Here is a 13,220-nt window from a genome sequence, read left to right as displayed (position 1 = left end):
GACTCATATTTTCCTCCCTAACTGGTGGCATTATCTCAAGGCAAGTGGGAACCCCAAATGCACCAGGTAGAAGGTGGAGAGGTATTTTTCACAGCAGCTGTCATCCTGAGATAACCAGAGAAGAATCAAGATTGCCTAAGCCTGCCACTGCAGAAGCCAGTAACCACAGTTGGAACTTGCATTCTACTCCCAAACATGCACTGGTCTTCCCCTTCCTCTCCACCTGGTGGCACCACAAACAGACCCAGGATTGAATCTCTGGATCCTGCCACTGGCATACAGCTAGGAGGTTATTTCCTGCTGCCAACTCAAAACTTGTTAGCAGCTATGACCTCTAGTGTCCAAAGTAGGCATCTGCAGACCATGTAAGTGGCAGTTCAAACCAATCACGATTGCCCTGCCCTATTTTTAGATGCCATAAGATTCAAGTAGTCTACCAGCAGCAATCCCTGCCCCTCATTTTCCCAATTAGGGTGAGGGGCCAGTCAGAGAGAGGAAGACAGAATTAACTGTGGTTTTCTCTTTGGAGGGGTCAGAGATTTATTTAATCTCGTAAAACAACCCTGCATCCACAGCCCAGTCATTTGCATTGAATTTTTAATGAGGTCTCACAATTTTCCCTAGACCATCTGGAGCTTCCATCCTAGCAAGAGGAACACCACCAGACTCAGATGCTTGGTGTGTCTGGGCTCGTTCCAGGACTTGGATTCAGGGATTCGCCCACTCTAGCTTAGATTTCTTGGTTTTCGGGTCATTCTATCCCTTGAGCCATGCCATCAGCACTCATAGCCAATTGTGGGGAGAGACTGAGGCCATGAAAATTTTCACCTGGACACAGGTAAAAGCAAGATTCACCCACATTGGCCTTTGCTCCAAAATTACCTAGGATACCAGGATTGGGCGCCAAAGCTATCAGAAATACCATGTGAACAACATAGCCCCTACTGAATCAAAATGCCACCTGATCACCACATAGGAAGCACTAGAGATTTTGCCTGCCTTTTGGTGTATTTATCCTGGTGCAGGAACCATGCTCCTCTCTGGCGCATTAGCTGAGATCAAGTGGCACCTGCTGGCCTGGGAAATACTTTCCTCCTCAACTAGCTGGCTTCCACATTGAGGAATTAGATGGAACCCTAATTGCACAAGGCATGTGAGACAGGGTTATTCTGATCAACTACCAGCATCATCAGTGGACAGCTACTGAGAAGCCCAGATAGCCTGACCTCAGAAACTCACAGCAGAAGCAGGTGGCTACAGCTGGCACTTTAAACCTGCTCCAAACAACAACTGTCATCCCACTCATCTCTACCTTGTGCCTCATCATGAAAAACCTAAGGAGCAGACTTGTGGGCCATGTGTTGGGACAAAAACTAAGAAGCAATATCCTCTGCCTTAGTAGGGCCAGAAGAGAGCTTCTGTATGTTTTGGACCTATATTACCCCTAGCAGGCATCAGCACTCAATGCAGGTGAAATCTCACACCTTCACTCCACCTTGCCCTGCCCCTATGGAGTCTTTAGTAGCCTGGATTTTCTTTTTTAATTTTTTTTGGGGGTCCGGTCGTGGGGCCTGAACTCAGGGTCTGGGTACTGTCCCTCAGCTCTTCAGCTCAAGGCTAGCACTCTACCACTTGAGCCACAGCGCCACTTCCGGCTTTTTTCTTTTTTCTTATGTGGTGCTGAGGAATCGAACCCAGGGCCTCAAGCATGCAAGGCAAGCACTCTACCACTGAGCCACCTTCCCAGCCCCAGTAGCCTGGATTTTCAAGCAGTTTACAAGCGGTGACACTTGGGCCTACATTCCCAATTAGTTTAGGGACAATTCAGTGACAACAGAGCAGAGAGAAAAACAGTATTTTATAGAGGAGGGGAAAGGAAATTGTTCTGTTTGAATTCCTAAGTCAGCATTGTGCTACTGGAGCTACAGCGCTGTTCATTATAGGTTGAGTTATGTTTTGAATAAAATCTCAGAATTTTCCCTGGATCAATCTGTGCTTCCAATCAGGCACAGTGTAAACCACCACTCTAACATACATTGTGTTTGTGTGTATCTATCCCTGTGTCTGTGTCTGTTTGTCTGTGCATTTGTGGGTGTGGAGATTAAGAGACTTTGATTCAGGGATTCCTGCAATTTTACATTCCTTTCTTGCTTTTGGGGGCTAATTGATCATTTAGTCCATGCCTCCAGTTTGCATTTTTTATTGAGATTAAGGACAAGTCAACTCTCTTCTTGGCTGTGTTCAAATGATGAATCTATGATTTTTTTCTCATTAGCTAAGCTAATGAGAGTGAACCCCATATCTATCAGAAACCATATTCTTACAACACAGGCCCTATTGATGAATACTGGCACCATGTCTTTACAGACTATATAAGGCATCAAGGTCTTAGAGCACCCACCTTTTCTGGCTGCGGCCAGCAGGGAAGCCTTGACGGAGGCCTTGCCTACCCCCTTAGAAATCACTAACTGCAATTGAGGAGGAGTGTTCCAGTTACACAAAGCAACATGGAAATTAATTCCCTTCTCCACTGGTGGCGTCATTCAAGAGTGAGGCTGAACCAGAGTACAGAGGTATTCTCTACCAACTACTCTCATCAATGCATGCCTAGAGAGGAACACAGCCTACCTCGTCCCCCACATCCCATTCCACAGCAGAGTCACATAGGCAGATTTAGCAATTTAACCTGCTCCCAAACAAGTACTTTTCATCTCCCAATCCCTGGAGAAATTTTCACCTGCCCAAACAAGGACAAGACTTCTGAATCTGAACCTGATGCCATCAGCTAGGAGTCAATTTCCTCTGCCAGTGGTACCAGCACAAATTCATGCATGATTAGGACCTCCATCGAATGCAGATGATGCAGATGGGTGTCATGCCTTGGCCCTTATCATCTTGCACATGAAGAGTGCTTAGGAGCCCAGACTATGACAGAATCTGCCAGCATTAACTCATGACCCTCAGGCTCCCAATTAGAGTGAGGGACCAAACATAGGCTGGTGGGCAAAGGGAAATCAGAGGGTCTGTTTTTGTTGGGGGGGGAGAGAGGAGAATTAGCAGGTAGATCTACTGTAAATTGAACTCATATGCCAGTGAAGTACTAGTGGAGTCATATCCCCTTGCTCTCTGGTTTATTTATACTTTCAATAAAGGTTCCCAATATTCCCAAAAGACAGCCTTATGCTTCTCATGGAGCAAGAATTAAAGAACCACACTGAGTATCTGAGTGTGCATGCATGCTTGCTTGCTTGCGTGTGTGTGTGTGTGTGTGTGTGTGTGTGATAGTGAGCTTGGGTGGGTAATGAGACGTCGATTCAGATATTTCTTCACACTCTTGTCTTTCTTGCTTTCAGGGGGTTTTCCATCACTTTCATCATGCCACCAATGTGAACAGGTGCTGTTTCCTTGTTAAGACTGTGGGCATGAAAACTAAGACTGTGGGCTAGTCTCAAAACTAGATCCACCCACACACTCGTTTGTTCCTCCATTAGCTAGCAGAACAGGAATGGGCTACCACAGCCATTAGAAACGCCATTTTAACCACACAAGCCCTAGTGCCACCTGGGTCACCACAGACTACAGACTTTGTCTTTTGGGGGCAGAAAAAAGGTGACCTTGCTCCTCCCATCAGGGAGCAGTCACCTTGCTTCATTTGGGAGGTCCAGGTTCACTGAGCAGCCTGGGGCCATATTTTACTCTTCCTTTGTCTGGCATCATCAACCAAGAGCAGGCTAGCGCTTCAGTCCCACCAGACACAATAGGAAGGTGTCTTCTGCCCAAGTGCTGACATCAGTCCCAGGCCTCTGATCACATGGCTTTTACCAGAGCAGCAACAGATAGACAGCATTTGTACTTGAAACTTTCTACCAATCAGTACACACACATAGGCCTAGTTAGCAATTTGCATCCCCATTTACTGCTTCTACCTTCACCATACCAAGGAAGGATCAAATCCCACACCTGAGTCTCCAGGCACACAGCTAAGAGGCAAGTTCCTCCTCCACAACGTTGTTAGCAATTCCCTCTTGGGTAAGGAGATTCTTTGTGCTCTTGCACAAGAGAATCCTATAAGGGATGCACACAGACCAAACATTCCCTATGCCTGTCACTGTTACCATGCCAGGACAAACCAGTACTTCCATACAGTCTACCAGGAGCTATTTGTGTCCCCTCATCTTTCCAAGCAGAGTGAAAGAATGGTATCAGAGTAGAATATGGGGAAAGGTATCTTTAATTATTATTCTGTGAGTGCCAGTCTTGGGACTTGTTATAAAGGCCTCCACACTGTCCCAAAGCTCTTCTGAACAAGGTAGATCTCTACCAATTCAGCCACAGCTATACTTCTTGCTCCATTTTTGAGTAGTTAATTGGAGATAAGTGTCTGAGGGATTTCCTAATTCAATCCTCCAATCTCAGCTTCCTGAGTAGCTAGGATGACAGGCATGAGCCAACACGACTGACTCACTAATTTTTGAAAGGAATAAAAACTCTTTATTCACCACTCATCACCATAATTTAAAATTAAGCAAACAATATATAGTGAGATAGCATTCTGATTAGTCAATTTTCTGGCTTTTGTGGAACTGGTAAACCAATACTGAGAAACATTCAGCCAACATATAAGAAATGAAGGGGTCATAAAAAGTATGCAAGACAATGAGTATAAAATTTTATTCACTATTTAGGACAGCAGGCCCATATAGTTAAAAATCTCTTAAGAAGCTGATTCTTTTTCCAGGGGCTGTCTTAGGTACCCTAAAATTCATGCTCTTTCAGTGTACATATTCCAGTATTCTGTTAAATAATGGCTCACTACAGAAACTTTTCAAAGTCTACTTTGTTTTGCTTAGCCAATTAAAGGAAATCAAGATTTGTCTTAATTTGTTTTTCTGGGTGGTGAAGTTATTGGTAGTAAAATACATTCCTTTCAAAAAAATGTGCTAACAACCTATTGCATTTACATTTCTATGGCAGAGGCAGGAGAACATAAAGTTGAGGCCACTCTGATACCTGGCAAGATCAAGCAGAATGAACTGCCCAGTGAACCAGTCTCAAAAAAAGAAAGAAAAAACAAAAAAAAAACAAAAACCAGGAGCCAAGGATATAACTGAGTGATAAATCATTTGCCTAAAATAGGGTGTTGTGTTCAGTACCTCCAAAACAAAATCTCAAAAGAATTGCAAACATGTTTTATGTATATACAGATACAACTAAACAAAAAACAATTGGGATGGTTTTTCAACACAGCAGTTAAAGACAGTTGTTCTAATTAAGTAATGACTAAAAAACATGACTAACATTTAAAATACCTGTTCTTAAATGTTGAGTAAATATAGCTTGGAAGCAAATACTCTTTCCTGATAGAGGACGCAACTACAGAAAGCCTTTACTGTATTGTATGCAAAAAATATCTCCAGAGCACACAAATACTATTTTCAAAATCAACATATGAAATTTATTTCATTAGAATGTAGTTATTGTTTCATAACAAGTAATGTAAAACACAAGACTCAGATTATATATACACATATTTTGATGAATGTACACATAAATGAATGAAAAAAATTAATGCATTTCATCTTCTAGGCCAATACAGGTTCTGTTCATAAAACACAGTTACCACTTGAGGGCCTTTAACATTAGCCTCTTTTGCTGGCACCAACTCAGATTTTGTCTAAATTTTTCCACATCATGAGGAACATCAATCCTCCACTACTTTTTGTGGCACTAATTATTCGTTCAGGCTCAAGACCCCTAGCAAAACTGCTTGGGTTGTTACCAGCATCTCTTTTATTCTCTATTGACCTATCATCAGATTCACTGTCAGATAAACCAGCTTTTTGAGAACTTAGAAAAGCCTCAATTAACTATGGACAATTTAAATGTTCATCCAGTACCCAGGTATTATCAGCATTTGAATATCCCTTCCATTTCAGGAGATATTCTACCTGGCCAGCTAAAACACATCGGTCCACTATTTTCTCCACTTCAAATTCTTCAAGCTCTGCTTCTTCAAAGTCTTCAGAATTTCCATTCTGTTTCTTTCTTCTCTTTGGTAGTGTAGTTTCCTTGGAGGCCATCTTTTAATTGCCATCTTTTAATTGAGGAGCTACTATTAACCATCTAAAATGCTTCAGGTCCGTGATTTTGTAGCCACTCTGGCCAGCGAGCCTCAAGTTCCAGTCACCTCCAAGGGGATATTAATTTTTTATGATAAGTACTTGGAAAAGAAAAATACGCCAATCCAAATCAATTTGTGAAATGTCCTAAAGCACCATGCCTGGAGATCTAAAAATCTGTTCATCCCTGTGACATGTTCCTCAGCAACAACCTGGCTTCTAGTAATAGACAAACAAAGCAAACCAGATAAGCATGGCCAGGGTGTTAAAAGCTAAATTGTTGGGCTGGGAAAGTGGATCAGTTAAAAACTGTCAACTCTGAATTCCAGGTTCAGGAAAACTATTCTTCAGGAATTGTTGGGAAATAAAGACATTCTCAGATGATAGAAAATTTGAAAAGTGTCACTAGCAGATGTATCAATAATGAATGTCTAAAAGAAATTCTCCATACAAAAAGGAAACAATACCAGAAAGTGGCAGGAAACTTTAGAAATAAAACCAAGAAAATCAGGGTATAAAAATCAGGATGAGTGTGCTGGGAAGGTGGCTCAGTGGTAGAGCGCTTGCCTTGCACGCATGAGGCCCTGGGTTCGATTCCTCAGCACCACATAAGCAAAAAGTAAAAAGCCGGAAGTGGCACTGTGGCTCAAGTGGTAGAGCGCTAGCCTTGAGCTGAAGAGCTGAGGGCCAGCGCCCAGGCCCAGAGTTCAGGCCCCACTACCGGACCCCCCCCAAAAAAAAAACAACAAAAAATCAGGATGAGTATTATAGACACACCTAAACTTGTGCTATTTTCAATTCTGTTGAACTGTTGAAGGAAAAGTTGTTAATACCTCTGATATTGGGTTCCCCCTATATAAAAGAAATAGTTAAGAAATTTATATTCTAAGAGCTGGACATGTGGATGAAAAGGTAGAAAAACTGTGGGCAGGGCAGGAGGGAAAAACTGGGAGAAAGCAAAAGAAGGAGTAACACTGTCAAAAAAGAAATGTACTCATTGCTTGACTTATGAAACGATAACCACCTTATACATCACCTTTATAGTAACAATAAACAATAATTTAAAGAAGAAAGAAAAATGTAAACCAGGTGTTCATGGTTCACACCTATAATCTTTACTGCTCAGGATGCAGAAATCTGGAAAATCAAGGCTCCAACAAAGCCTAAGCAGAAAAGTCTACTATGCTCCATCTCAAAAAACAAAATGCCCCAAAAAGCAAGGCTGGAAATTTTGATCAAGGGGCAGAGTTCTAGCCTAGAGAATTTGATACCCTTAACGCCATACCCATACTACCAAAAACATAAGTAAACAAAACAAAATATTAAGAATAATATGTAGTTAATTTGATCAACATAAATCTACTACATACATGAATGTAGAAGGCACAATTGTACAATTCACTTATATTAATATAATTTCCAAAAGTAAAAAACATTTATTTTATTATAAAAACCAAAATGAGTTATAAAACTATAAATTAAAACACAATAAGCTAGAAAACTGCAGTATTTCCATAAGAAAGCAGTTGAAAAAGTCTTCAGCACCTAGTACTAAGTGTAGTTTTTTTAGTAACTCACCAAAACACAACATATAAACACTAAACTTGAACAGTGAGGTATCTGCAAAATGAAAACTTTTGTTCTGAAAAGTCTCTGGTTAAGTAAATAGATACACCAGCTACAGAATAAGAAAATATTTTCACATCTCAAAGAGGAATTGGAAAGACATTTAACATGAAGAAAAAGCCATTTTAATAAGGTATCACCACACATCTATCAGAATGACTATATGGACAGAATATCAAACACGGAGAAACATGTGATAAAGCTGATCTCTCAGTCATTGCTAGTGGGAATACAGAAGGAAACCGTCTGAAAAAGTTTGTCAGTTTCTTTTCTTTTTCTTTCTTTCTAGTTTTTTGTTTGTTTGGTTTGGGATTTTGGTGCTAGTCCCAGAGCTTGAACTCCAAGCCTGGCCTCTCCCTGAGCTTTTCTGCCCAAAGCTAGTACTCTACCACTTGAGCCATAGCTCCATTTCTAGATTTTTAGAGGTAATTGGAAACAAGAGGGTCACAACTGGGGTCCTCAGATCTCAGTCTCCTATGTATTTAGGATTATAGGTATTAGCCACTGTCGCGTGTCTTTACTAATTCTTTTGTTTTCTTTTTGTTTTGTTGTTTTTTCTTAAGAGTCTTAATTCCTGTCCAGGGGTGCGCTTGTGTTGTGCTGTGCCTATTTTAGCTCCCCTTCACATTTAAGATAACAGGAATTGGCCACCAGGTGGCAGCTCTCAGTTCAGTTCTCAAAAACTTCTACACTGACTGGCCTTGAAACATAATTTTCCTCATCTCAGCTTTCCAGGTAGCTAGGATTATACATGTGAGCCACTGGCATCTAGCTTGAAGTTTTATTTTGGGCACACATGTGTGTGTGTGTGTGTGTGTGTGTGTGTGTGTGTGTGTGTGTGTGCGTGCATAACCTTAAGCACTCACTCAGCTCATTTGTTAATGGAACCACATGTCTAGTCTTTTTTTTGGCAGTTAATTGGATATGGGATTCTTGCAGAGTTTTCTGCCCCAGCTATCTTCCAATCTCCATCCTCCATGTCTCAGCTTCCTGAGTAGTTAAGATTACAGTCATGAATTACCAGTGCCTAGCTCATTTTGTTTGCAGTAGATTAAAATAAGAAACATATTTGAGAATCAGTGGCTCACACGTACAATCCTAGCTAGCTACACAGGAGGTCAAAATCTGAGACTCCTAGTCTGAAACCAGCTAGGAAGGAATGTCCATGAGACTCTTATTTCCAACTAACTAGCAAAAAGCCAGAAGTGGAACTGTGGCTCAAGTGGTAGAGCACTTGCCTGAACAAAACAGTAAAGGGACAGTGAGTGTCCTGCTTCTGAGTTCAAGCTCCAGTATTAGCAAAAAAGGAAAAGAAAAGGAAAGAAAGAAGGAAGGAAGGAAGGAAGGAAGGAAGGAAGGAAGGAAGGAAGGAAGGAAGGAAGGAAGGAAGGAAGGAAGGAAGGAAGGAAGGAAGGAGGGAGGGAGGGAGGGAGGGAAGGGAGCAGGGAGGGAGGAAAGGGGGAGGGAGGGAGAGAAGGGGAGGGAGGGAGGGAGGGAAGGAGGGGGGAGGGAGAGAGGGAGGGAAGGAGGGAGGGAGAGAGGGAAGGAAGGAGGGAGGGAGAGAAGGAAGGAAAGGAAAGGAAGAAACAAATTCTATGGAAACAATGCAAATATGATTTAATGGGCAAAGAGTTAAACTGGCACATCCATACTATAGAATGTCATCTAGCAGTAAAAAGGTATGAACTGCTGTACTTGGGAAATTTTCAAAGAAGTGATGCTCAATGAATAAAAAGATATACAATTCAAATATGATTCCAGTTCTCTAATATTCCCAAATGAGAACATTACAGAGATGAAGAACATGTTATGGTTGCCAGGTGACTGTAACTCTAACTATGGCAAGAACGATTGTGGCAGAGAATCTACACAAGCAGGAAAAGTGCACAGAGCTACATACACAGATCAAGAATGAATTCTAAGTGCTTTAGATTGTACCAATGCCACTCTTGGATTTGATATTGTGTTCTAACTATATAAGATATACCATTTGGGGAAAACTAGGTGAAATCTATGTGGTACATCTCTGTAATAAACATTTCTTACAACTTCCTCCTAAATAAATGTAATATAATTAAGTGAGGTAAGTTTAACATGCTAACATACTTTAGAATGCACATGTCAGAGTATTATGAAATAGAACTATTATATTTAACACAAAAAATAGGTAAAAGACTATGAGCATATATTAATGTTTATTGTGGAATTGTTAATGGAATTGAGTATATGTGAGTTCATGCTAATTCCATAAGCTACATTTACAAACCTCTCTCTTCCCTTCTCTATCTCCTCCCTTTTCTCCTCCTCTCTCTCCCTCCCTTCCCCTAACTCTCTCTGTCTGTCTCTCTGTGTGTCTCAGTCTGTCTCTTTCTCTCTCTGTGTCTCTGTCTCTGTCTCTCTGTCTCTCTCTGTCTGTCTGTCTTTCTCTGACTCTCTCTCTCTCTCTCTTTCTCCCCTCCCCCTCTTTCCTCCCTGCTCCACGGGATTGAATTAAAGGTTTTCCAAGTGATTCACTAGTTTCACTTAGATGATCCAACCTAATCTCTCCTCTTTTAATCAACTGATTAGAAGTTTGTTTTTTAATGTCAACAACATACCCACACAGCAAATCTGCATCAGTGACTCACTAGGAGAGAACTGACACACTGACATGGAAAAGCACTGGCATCCTCAAAGCACTTTGCTTGCAAAGGGACACTTGGGTTTGAGAATTGTCCCTTGGCTTTATTATAGGCTCCCCAAGCCTAACAGAACTCAGTCAGGAGTGCGCTTGGAGTTTATGTACACCCACCAGCCCTTTCTCTACCTTTAGAGTTCGTCGGGAGCAAGGGGAGCAAGGCTGGATTTCCACAACGAGGCGTCTCCACCTCCCAGTGTTCTGCGCCCACAAGAGGGGCTTCCCAGCTACTTGGGGAAGCGGCCCATCCCCGCCCTGCAAGAGGAACAAGAGAACCCACCTGAAGCAGAGTGGGCAGCTGCCAGGGGGGCAAAGTGGGCGAAGCCTGCAAGCTAAGACCCTAGGGACCCAATTCAACTCCCTTAATAAGAACTGTAAGCCTGCAGTGATGATGGCGGGTGGCAGACAGCGTGCAGACAACTTGTGAGCAGCAAGCAGGCATATAGGTGGCTTACAGGTAGTAGGGGTGCAGAGGCCAGTAGGTAGGTGTGTAAACAGTGTGCACATGGTGAACAAACCTGCGAACGGCGGGAGGGTGGCAGTGGTGCAAGAAGACAGGTAGCAGTGAGCAGGGTCAGAAGAGAGTGGTGTGAATGTGGTATGTGTGGGGTGGAGGCAAATGTGAATGTGTGTTTTGTGGAGGGAGTCTATGTGTATTGGTGAGTGTGGTGAGGGGATCGTGTGTATGTGAGTGTGTGTGTGTGCATGCGCGCACGAGAGAGAGAGAGAGAAAGAAAGAAAGAGGGAGAGAGAGAGAGAAAGAAAGAAAGAGAAAGAGAGAGGTGGAAGTGAGAGTGGAGGCAAAGAAGAGGGAAGAGGTGGAGCTTGGGAACCCACAGGGACCAGTGCTACCTTCCTCTTTGTTTGAGTCCCTGCTGTTGCTGTTGCTGCTGCCTCTACCACCTTTCAAATCCTGCCCTCCACTGACAGGTCCACAGGAACACTAGACAAGTGATGACACAGGTCAAGAGAGGAAGGGAATGTGTGTGTGTGTGTGTGTGAGAGAGAGAGAGAGAGAAAGAGAGAGAGAGAGAGAGAGAGAGAGAGAGAGAGAGAGAGAATGTTCCAGTGGCGTCCAGGTGGATCTAAGCAGTAGGTAGAAGCATGGGTGAATATTAGGGGCAGGAGAAAGGAGGGACGTAAAGAAAGCAGGCAGCGTGGGGATCGGTTATTACTCCCAAGTGGACTTGCAATGCAGGTTGCTGGGGTCTCTTGTGGAACTCCAAGAGGCACTAAGATTCATTCTGCCCAGGTAGGCATCACAGAGGGTGGGCGTGGCATGGGTGTGGTTGGAGATCAATCAATCAATGGGACAGGAAACCTAAGGACTGCTGGCAGACAAATCTGAAAGACACTTATCTTCTGATAAAGACAGCAAAAAGCTAGAAGTGGAGGTGTGGCTCTAGTGGCAAAGCCCCAGACTTCAGTAAAAAAGAGCCAAGCCTATGTGGCTTACTTGGCACAGGCCTGAGTTCAAACCCCAATACTGGTACAAAATAAAGAAAACCATTACCTTAAAAATTAATATACCTTAATTTAAAAGAAATCTCAGTTTGCACTATAAATGGTGAAATCATATTGGCATGGATTCCATAGAAAATCTAGAGATTCATATTCAAGGGCGTGTGCACATGTTACATGTATCCACATACATAATAATATCTATGGATAAACAAGATGAATCTAAGGGGCAACTGAGAAGAAGGGAATGGGGGAAAGGAAAAAGACAGGATGATTCTGAATAATATTGCAAATAGAAACAGCATAAAGTATCTAAGTGAAAGTTGTCATTACTAGATGGAGGAGGGCAGATAAAAATAAATTAATAATATATACTACAGACTAAACAGTATAAATGATGTATTTGAATTTTGTTTCATGATAAGTTTGTGATTTTCTTGGGTCCTAGACACATGTTTTTTGGCATTTTCAAGTTACAGAATTTAATCTTTGTTTTAAAATAAACGCTTGAATAGAAAAAGACACAGCATGTGAACCTGTAGGAAGCTTCTATAGTTCACAGATATTCAAATGCAGTGTGAAGAAGTAGGACCAAGGACTTGCTATTCAGCTGTTTCTGACTTTTGTATGCTGAGTTTGATGCTAGGCTTTTGTGCAATGGCTTTTTTATGAATGCCAGTTATTAAATGGTATTTAAAATAACTTGTTGAATATTGAATCATTGAAAAAACATACTTCACTTACATTCAGTACTTATAATCAACTTTAAAGCTATTAATTCTCTACCAATAAGCTTGTGTTTTTCTTGCTCTTCATAGGATACTCTTCTTAGAAAAGCCAAGTGACTGCCACTTCATGATTTTAATCCTAATTAAATGTTGTTTCAAATCTAACAATTTCAACTATTCAGCTTTCCTCAGTTCTCCAGGCTAATTGTTTAAGAATGCATCTCATTGCTTATTTACTACTTATATGAATAACTAACTACTTAATGAATTAGAAAGAAAACTTAAGGAATTTTTCTCAAGAATACACAATCATTGCTTCCTACTTGTCTTACTAAATGACTAATGAGATTTTTAGATATGGAGTTGACATAACATTTTGTAAATCTAAGTTGGGAGGGCTGTACTGGGATTTCAGCTCTGGACCTCATGCATGCCAGGCAGACATTCTATCATTTGAGCCATACTTCACCCCATTATTGAATTTTGTAGGCAGTTGAAATCTGAGTGTAGCCATATCCACCTATCATTCCAGCTACTTGTGAGGCAAAGGCAGGTGGACACTTGAGCCCACAAGCCCATGGCCAGCCTGGACAACATAGAAAGAACACA

General features: G+C 41.8%; 1 pseudogene; it reads right to left on the bottom strand.

Annotated features, from left to right (window-relative positions):
- Window positions 1-5,575: 5,575 nt before the first annotated feature.
- The window catches only part of LOC122111732, a 37,789-nt pseudogene continuing 30,144 nt past the window's right edge, over window positions 5,576-13,220 (bottom strand).

The sequence above is a fragment of the Dipodomys spectabilis genome, unplaced genomic scaffold, assembly GCF_019054845.1.
Source record: "Dipodomys spectabilis isolate Male_0828 unplaced genomic scaffold, ASM1905484v1 ptg000087l, whole genome shotgun sequence".
NCBI classification, from domain to species: Eukaryota; Metazoa; Chordata; class Mammalia; order Rodentia; family Heteromyidae; genus Dipodomys; species Dipodomys spectabilis.
Note: the sequence above shows the minus strand (reverse complement) of the source record. Positions and strands in the feature narration are given on the sequence as shown.